General features: G+C 36.0%; 1 protein-coding gene across 1 annotated transcript in view; it reads left to right on the top strand.

The window, feature by feature from the left end:
- The first annotated feature begins 1541 nt into the window (after positions 1 to 1541).
- LOC115445809 (MAGUK p55 subfamily member 5) overlaps positions 1542 to 10131 on the top strand; it is a 140923-nt gene continuing 132333 nt past the window's right edge. The window contains 1 exon segment of the mRNA XM_030172253.2: positions 1542 to 1760. The gene's annotated coding sequence lies outside the window, so the exon portion shown is untranslated.

Here is a 10131-nt window from a genome sequence, read left to right as displayed (position 1 = left end):
TAAAAACCATTTCCTATATTTCGTGACAGGTCAGAAAAAAATAGCATATTGCAATAATTAGTCCATACATTCTACATAGTATTTCCATACACATATAATATTTTATTTATTTCTTTATAAAAACCAAGATGTGTAAGTGGTTAAAACAATATCAATAGCAGATACAATACATAAAACAGGAAAATATTTATGTATTTATACCGCTATATAAATATATGCAAGTGTTTTATGTTACATACATTAACAATCATAAGTTGACTTAAGATTGTTAATTTGGTCATCCAGCACAATGCAGAGGGATTACAAAAGCCCGAAATAACCGAAATCGATGATCTATTTCTATTTCCGAAGATTTTAAGCCTTGACATTTATGGGCTGGCTTAAAATATTTGTCGGAGCTGCATAATGGATATTCTAGATTTATTAAATTTAAATATACTAAACGGTGTGCATAGTTGCATATGCTGTATCTGCGACTTAGTTGTCAACTTGGTTTTGGGTAAGTCCGTTTGTATAAAGGGTTGTTAATATCCTCAGGTCTATGTATCCATTGTTATAGTTAGCACTACAGCAGTCAGCACACGGTCGCGTTTCTCCTTTAATAGACAAAATGGATAATTAATCCAAAATCTTATAGGTCTTATAATGATATTGCCATTCTTATTTTTTTACACAATTATGTATGATTATTTATTCCAACAAAATAAAAACAAAAAAAAGCAATTACTTTCCACCGATAATAACCACTCTGAGCTAAAACAGTCCACAAACCAGGCGTAGTGTAATTATGTAGATTTCTCTTCATGGGGATTGCTCGGCTGTATCGCCAGGCATAGTCAAAGCGCTGATTAACTTAGCTAATTGTGTGGAAGTCTCGCCATACGCATCCGAAACTGCCGTTGAGGGATTTTTGGAGAGAACTCGAGCTTTATACGCTATTTATTTCTGGGAATAGTGGCTCTTATTGTGGATTGTGAGAATTTAATGTTAATGAAAATGCGACGGGAACCTGAGAATTGGCTCGGATTGTTGAAATTTGCATTCTTAATTATATAATATATGCAACGAATGAATTTTATAAAACTTTATTGTTCTGTGTTATAAGAACACCAGTAAAGCTCATTATACAAATTAAAAATAAGGTAATATGACTGACTTATAATGGGATTTTGATAGAAATCAGATAAATACATCCTTTGTTTTTTGGAAATGAATACAAAACCTTAACAGCCAACGAAACTATTCGTACTTATTCACTTTAGAGAAAATATATTGTTTTGGGATAAAAGGCTGAATTCTAATCTAGTTCTTTCAAATAATCTATTAAAATAAGTTTACCAGCACTATGTGATAAGACAGCATCGTACTTATTACAATTAAAAACAACCTAAATGCAACGGTGCTTACAATAAAAGCCTTAAAAATCCAATTAGAATAGTCAGTAACAAGAATCTAATAAGAATTTATAAAGTGAACGTGGAATACGTAGGCGCGCGCGTGGCAACACCACCAGGCAAAACCTGTGCGACAGAGAGGGAGAACTGGTTTGCGAGTGGTCGCGACTCGCGGCCACCGATACATGTACAACTGTTTTAAACACCGTACATTATTATTTAACAACAATTACCTGTGTTTTGCACTATGAGGACACTGTTTGGACAACACGCGACTGTCCGACGAGTATCTCGTGTTGTTTTAGTGCGTTTTAGTGCTGTGCTGTGAGTAGAAAGTGATTGGTCACTGCGTTCTTTCTGCCAGAGGTGAGTGAACTTTTCCCGTTTGAGCGAAGGCTTTGCCCTTTTTCCCAGTGTCTGGATGGTATCTGGAACCTGCAGCTAGTGCGGGATGCTGGAAGATTACCGGTTTATTTGTTTTCAATTGATCAATATCGATTATCGTTTGGACAAATCGAAATTGCATAATTTCAGTGAGTCATACGTGATATTTGCACATGAAAATAGTGTTAAACGAATTGTTATGTAGACTTTGTACTGTTTTACTTTGTTGACATACAGTTATTATGACATGAACCTGACAGCTATTCGAACTGGCTCTACTGTGTAGCTCTATATTTGCTTCAACAGTTACTGAGCCACAGGATGCCTTTTCTGTAATGTTTCGTCGCATTTTCAAGCTTATTATGAAGTCGTGAGCGCGGATTAAGCGCAGTTTTGTGGTTCACGATGAAGATGTGTATATGAATTCGAGACAGACAGGCGAGCTGAGGTCGGCTGCAATAGATTGAGATCATCTTATCTGATTATTAAGACAACTACCTGATTTACCAACGCAAGAGGAAGAGTGTGGCAGCACGAAACCTTTATCGCATGTAAATACTGACTAGATTTCAGTCACTACTTTACTACGTTATGCACTTGATAATTTACTACTTTAAATAAATTTATCTTAGATATCTTAGCTAATAAAATGTAACAAATATTTATCATATTCATCTAGTACTCAGGTAAGGTACACTTCGAAATTAAATTACGAGTTTGCAATTTATATTAAGTTTATTTTTATAATAATTTATTATTTTCACTATCACAGGTTTTGATACATTTTCTTACCACAGAATATCTTTAAAGGAGTTTAACAACTTTGCAAAGATGTATTTGTATTTCGGTCTAACTCTACTCTGGCATCCATTGAACTCTTTATAACTGTTTGTAACCGAACTCAAAAATAATTTTAGTTCTCGTGTATGTCACTAGATGTCACTGGATCCTGAACTAAGCCTAGTTCTCGCAGTAATATATTTTGCAAGAACTTCCTGATGCGTTGACACTAGCGGCAATATTTCAATAGTTATAAACACACGCGAATCACCGCAAGTCTAGCAATCCTCAACATTTGCAGAAGTCAGCACATCGCGATCAATATTATCTGCTACATTGATAGGTGAAGTCAAGCCAATATTTTAGTACTTTACTATCAAAACAGATAAATTTTCGTGGACCGCTTACGAATTGTGGACCCCCATTTTTTGGTCACGCCAAATTAGACCTCCGTCAAGTCTCCCGTGGACCCCTGAGGGTTCACCTGGACTACTTTGGAAATCAATGGTTGACACGGTAAAAATTGCTTTCGCAAGTAAACTTCTGCGGGTTCTCGTACTAATCTAAACCTCGCTTGAGCAAACGAGCAAATTGCTTACCTGATACGTAACTAATTAAGTAACCTTAACACCACATAAACCTGGATGCACAGCTGCCGGTCTACAGGAAAACGAATTAGCAAGGAAAGGTTGTTTGACGCTTCTGAAATCTGTTTCCTAATACGATAGAAACAGTGTTCGCGAAATGTATGCGTACATACATACCGACCCCTTTGTGGAGATATCTGGCATTGTACGTCGATGGCGCCTGGCATTTCGCTAATTGGAATTACTGGTGGATACATTTCGCTGAATATTAACAGAAACGGACGCATAGGACAGTATTCTAGGCTTTCGTCTGTTTCATTCCAAATTCTTGCAATTATGTGCTATATTCAACTTTGTTTTGTATTATATACTATTCCACTGCTGGGCAGGGGCCTCCTCTACTACCGAGCGATTAGGCCTTAGTCCACCACGCTGGCCTAGTGCGGATTGGTAGACTTCACACATCTTCAAAAAAAATTTAGAGAACTTGTTAAGTATGCAGGTTTCTTCACAACGTTTACCTTCACCGTTAAAGCAAGCGATGATTCCCAAACACACATAATTTTCTTAGAAGTCAGAGGTGTGCCCTTGGGTTTTGAATCTGCGGACATTCATCTCGACAGTCCGTTCCACACCCAACCAGGCTATCGCCGCTTTTTATATTATACAATCAATATGAAATTAAAGTAACATATAACGTATGTTAGCATGAGGCGACCGCAGCGCCGCCGCATAAAAACTCAAACGACATTGTAAGAACCGGCCGCGGTAACCTTGGCTCAGTCGCTGATGATCGACTCAGTTCATTATAGTTTCACGTCTTCGCAGGCGATCGACTAGATAATAATGTAATTCATTCATCTATTTATGCTGTTAATTTATTCGCGAAAACGGCTAAAAGTTTGATATGGTTACAATAATGTTAAACGGAATTTCTGTAAATACTTGTTACTTTCAAAATGTTTAAATATATTAATATTTTTTTAAAATCTATCCCCTTTCAAGGAGAATAATCTCACACACACACACGCATTTTACCCCCGAGGCTAATAGGGTAGGCAGAGGTGCAAGTGGTTTACACATTTTTTGCCGTACATTTTCTGTCCCATAATGTTAGGGAGGCGAACTTATCGCTATATAGGGCACAAGTTCCAGACTCCAAGCTTATGCTGAGTGGAAATATCTAATATCACTGCCCGCCTCGGAGTAGAACCTGAGACCTCAACACTGCAGTCGAGATTAACGTCGTGAAACTAAACTGAATAATTTTTACAATAATTTGTAAAATATAAGCAAGACACATCAAACATAAAAGTTGCAGGAGAATGTCACTAGGTGGTACTCGTAATGGAATGTGTCTAATTACTTCTTGAGCATTGAAATAAAATTATTTTATAGATTTTCTTGCGGTTTTTTATTTTATTATTTTACTTGCGACGCAACGTTTCGAAGACTTGGCAGCCTTCGTGGTTCAGTGGTGTTTAAAAACGCAATAAAGTCTTTTAATAGTTTTATTTCAATGTTTAACATTCGCGTAAACATAAATCATTATACTTCTTGAGCATTATACATCTCTGTAATGTTCGGAAGAACATTGCAGCTCTATCACGACAGCAGTAGCAACTTAGCAGAATTTAAGCAAATACAATATATAATTTGTTACTAATTAGTTACCACAATATCGATTTTGTCACTCAAATCGTTATGACAGAGAAATAAATCCCCTGTAGAAATTAGAGTCGTCCTTCAAAATTCTAGGTGATAAGATTCCTGATTTTGTGTTATTATGGCGCTCAACTTTGCTATCTCATCTACCCATTAAGTTAGATATAGAATGATACACAGACAACACAGTATATGTGAACATTAAAAGGATACTGCCACGTTTTTCCATTCACCATATTCCGGTTTAGTCAGTTTTAGATATTCATTCATACATTAAGTAAACCGTGTTTAAACATTGTGTGCACATATTTGTGCGTTAATATGTTGTATTTAACACACACTTTTTTTCTCCGACGGGGTAGGCAGAGGCGCAACTGGTGCACCCAAATTTCGCCATGCGTATTCCGTCCCATGATGTGATAGGGGGCGAGCCTTTCGCAAATATCGGGCGCAAATTCCTAACACTGGCCTGATGCTGAGTTAAAAATCCAATATCTCTACCCGACTCAGGCATCGAACCCGAGACCTTATCACTGCAGTCAAACCGTCAATGTATTTTTCAATTACGCTTGATATCTAAATCATTTATATCTCTCATTTACAATGATTTCGCAATACGTGGCCTTTTAATATCAAAACTTCTCTAAATATCTCTGATTGAATCCAGTTGGTTTTGTGACTTTCTTACGCCCTAATTTTTAGCAAGCAAAATGCCTTAGATAGCTCAGTTTAGCTTTTATGATATTTTTAAATTCCTAGGTACTAGTGTTGCATACCTATTTATTATATATTGTGTGCTGTTGAATACGACAGATGACTAATCCGTCATCGCAATAATGAGAATGATGACTTTGACAGCCACTCGTCATTTGCATATTGTGCTATCATATATCTCTACATATTATAATATAAAGTTCTCGATCCCTCTATCATTGGCATTGACGTATATTCTATAGACACGAACGTCCATATAAACTATTTGTTCAAAATTGAACTAAAAAAGCGACCAAAACGTCACTGTAATAATCTATTTATTCACTTGTACAACAAATAATTTTACTTATTTGACTAATATTTTTTATTTACATCCAGATTTGCACTCGACTCGCGTTTTTATATTATGAGTGCCACTCCGTACACAACCAAAAGCATAAATTTTTAAACCATGCTGAAATCACTTTGAATGGATTACAGTTCAATTCAGTTGAACACAATGAATGTTCGGATCGCCAATAGTACGTAGTACATACATATATATCGATGATCATCGGTATGTTTGAAGTTGATAAACTCAAAAACTACTGAACGGATTTTGACGAAATATCATACGGAGGTAGTTTGAGACCCTTAGAAGGATATAGGTTATTTTCATCCCGAAAAAATATATAGTAGGACTTTTATCCCGAAAAAACTCATGCGGACGAAGCCTCTAGCAAAATCTAGTTTATTATAAAGTGAGTAAACGTTATTTTTTTTGCCGTCGTGTGATTTGCTTCAATGTCGATCAGAGCCCTGATCCTCTTCGCCACACATTATTTTAACAGTTCATAACAAGCACATAACGCACCTTGGCATACACTATATCATTCCACGCTAATTTCACGAAGATAAATCATGGACGTGTCATGAGTTTATATTGTCGTAAAGAATAAGGGTCCGGATGTTAATGAAAATAAAATTCATTAATTTATCACTCTCATATTATGGTCCCAAGTGAAGATTCATGAGGTCACGTGGTTGAACAATATCTTATACAAGAATGTTACATTCTGTATAAAGCGACGAGCATATTCCCTTAATACTTCTGTCCACAAGAGAGGTAATAATGACACCCAATTTGTAATAGTCCGAATTGCAATCCAAATCTACACAATCTAATACATATAATACATTAACGTAATTTACTAAAAATAGTCATAGTCCATAGGCCAAAACTTTTATAAGGGCCTTTATAACCATTTTAATGTTATTCTCTTATAAAAGTTAATCTGTGAGGTTATAATTATTTTACGGCTTATTGGTTCTTTATTCCAAACTACTTTCTATTCCTTATGCACCTCGTGGAAACCATACCATAGAGAACAAACATCCCAACGTACCGACTGCGTTATATTTGGGCTTATTGTTGTGTGAAACAATGGTTCGCGCCGCACCGGTTACAGTTACGTGGTAAATCGGCAAGAGTAATGACAACATTGCATGCCACAAACTGCGTGCGCGCAGCTGGCTAGCTCCGTGCGGATATCGGATATTAATTACCATATTTAATTACGGCCGTTCACGCCTTTATATTCTAAGGGGTGAGCACAAGTGCATCTTACCAAGTTTATTTAATAAATAAGTGATTTTTCACTCACCAAATCGAATGCTAATTCGATTTCGAATAAAAAGATATTTCCGATTTCTTGTGCCGGACGGCGAACTGAAAACACTACGATTCACAGACTAAGTGCTTTATAATAACAAGTGTATTTGTTAGTTAGTACGATTTTCTTAACAAAGAACAGTAATATTAGGTTTCATTCATTGATCGAATGATTTAGTAATTAGCATTCATTCGCGCCGCATCTGACATAATAACTCGGAAAACGCATTGTAATAAGAACGTGATCAGCTCTTCTATAATGCGTTGTAGAATTGTTCAATATACTAATTATATTTTTTAATAAGACATTTATGAAGTGAACGCCTGATTTACATTCATGACATATGTATGGTACTATTTCTTAACAGGCCGCACTAGACTTAGGTCTAAATCCTCTCAGTACTAGATGCCCGTGATAAGCAGTAGACTATATATAATACAGAACTGGTATTATTATTATATTATTATTCGTGTACATCTGTAAAATTTACATGATTTTAACCCTTATCTCTATGTATCACTTTAATAAGTAAAACTTTGTCAAAACTGTCAGTAGCAGACAGTGTGAGCCATCTGTGCTCCGCTGTGCTGTCGGTCCGACACCGTTACGTCACAAATGACTCACGCCACACGCTCCTCGCAGTTTCCTAACATCTTATTAATTTTTGCCCATTTTATTGTTTTCCTCACGTATGTTTATGTAACTATTGGAAATTGGAAACGAAAGTTGTGATGATATCCGTGATCATCGCGTTTTGTGCAGTCATTAGTCTGAGTTAATTGACAATGTGAGTAGAAAAGACTTATGTTCATAGATAATCTAAAGAGTGGAAGGCAGACTTACTCGTATGTTCCGGATGGGAACTATTTAATTGTATTTTTCAACTTATAAGTCAAACTTCTCGTCAGTTACACATAATTAGCTACACTGATAGATATTAACTACTCCATTAACTAGAGATTTACTATTCGGTTATAATTATTATTCCAAATTTAATGTAACATAAAAGTATTTTAAACACTGCGTGAAACCAAATATAATTTGCTATAACTACTGGTCCAGGCCTTGACTTGTATAACGTCACCCGATCACATTTCAAAGATCTATTCACTGCCAATGCCAGAAAAATGTGCCAGTTTGACAGCTGTCACAACCTTCAGCCGCATTGTGTCGGAGTTTCGGGTGGCAAGGGACATGAGTTATGAGTTTCGTTAGTTAGCTAATAGGAACTGTCTTGAGGAAAACAACAAACAAGGAAACATCCATATTGTTATACCAGTGTTAATTTAGTTAAGTTTATTTGCAGCATCTGTAACAGTTACATTTGTGTTTTGTTGAGATTTGATTATTGAATGGTTGTCAAAGTCCTTATGGAATACGAGCATGTTTGCGGAAAACATATTAATATTATTAGGCGAAATTCTGATAGACACAAAGCAAAGTCTATTGTGGTGGTTGTGTCTGAATTTAATTTGTTAATGTTTAAATTTATTTCTGGCAACGACGGTTTGCATGAGTCCTTCATTTTATTGTTTGAATTGCTTAACTAAGCATACAAATTATTAACAAATTGTCGATATTTGTCTTCAGTGCCAAATATTCATTTCGTGAACCACTGCAGTATAAAAACATTTTAATTAATACAAATGATAGTATTGGCAAAATCTTCATTTCCTATTAATTCATTCAACGACTGTTTTAGTAGCTTTCAGTTTTAAACTGTAGTGTTTCTTAGCAACAAGTTTTCAACAAACCCCACAGCTTCGACAATAATACATTACGAATACTAAAATCTAAATTTAAAATACAAAAATCACTTCAGGACAGCGTGGGTAGTATCGATTCCTTAACAGTAATGTACCTATGGATAGGTCACCTGCCGACAATCTGTTAACCTTTTGTTGAGATGAAGCCGTGATGAGTAATGTCTGGAAACCTACGCGGTTGCCATGACATTACGTGAAATGTGGAGGCTTCTCGACAATCATATTAATTGTTACTAATAGTGCGCAGTCTCCAAATCGAATAGACACCAGTAGAGAAGGCTTTATATAACCCAATTCTGTTGGCTTCCCTTTCGTAATTTTGGTGAAATCTATTTATCATTAGAAAGATTTGTAGACTGCATTTATGCATATTAGTAGTAGATATATGTTGTGTTGCATTCCCTTTCGAAAAATGACATTCTACACCACTGCTAGAAACTTTTGTAATTGTTAGTACTGATAGGAAAAGTTTATTTAATCTTCGGACGGTTCCAGCTCGGTCTGTTTTTCTTATGACTCATCCATTCTCTTAATTATTCCAAAACTGATATATTACAAGCGAGCTCAATTAGCTAGGACCTTTTACCCGTATTAGGCTATATAACTTATTGAGTATTAAATGAAAACAGAATTTGCAACTAGGGTGCCATTACATGTAAATCCAACGTATAAAAACAGCTCTATTCGTTGTTAGTAAAATTACCGAAGGTCCAAAACATATCCCTTAGAGTAAAGATGATGTTCATGAGCGATGGTGAACATTTACTATCAGGACGCCCATCACCTTAAATATTTTAAATTAAGAAAAGTCTGAGAACGAGAACAAAAACACAAGTTCTTCTCATAATTATAAATGAAACAATCATATGTACACGCATGTGCGAATTACCGACCTGGCCAAATGTCACGGCTTAATTAAACAAATAAATCTCGCATGGGGGATTATTAAAGTGATATTGCACGAGTATCGTACTGAGCTCACGTACCGACGCGCCGTACTGCGCGTTGGAATGCATATTAAGAACGGGTTCCGTACTTAGCTGAGCACTTAGTGTCTTATTCCACCCATACGTACGGCTTTAAACCTTAACGACTTGATTTTAGGGGGTATTCTCGCTTGCAAGCTCACGTGTGATCGCTTTTGAATGAGATAGATGCATCATTACCTGGTAAGTGGTGAGGAGATTTG

This window comes from Manduca sexta, chromosome 11 (genome assembly GCF_014839805.1).
Source record: "Manduca sexta isolate Smith_Timp_Sample1 chromosome 11, JHU_Msex_v1.0, whole genome shotgun sequence".
In the NCBI taxonomy this organism is placed as follows: domain Eukaryota; kingdom Metazoa; phylum Arthropoda; class Insecta; order Lepidoptera; family Sphingidae; genus Manduca; species Manduca sexta.
This window is presented reverse-complemented; position numbering and strand designations above follow the sequence as displayed.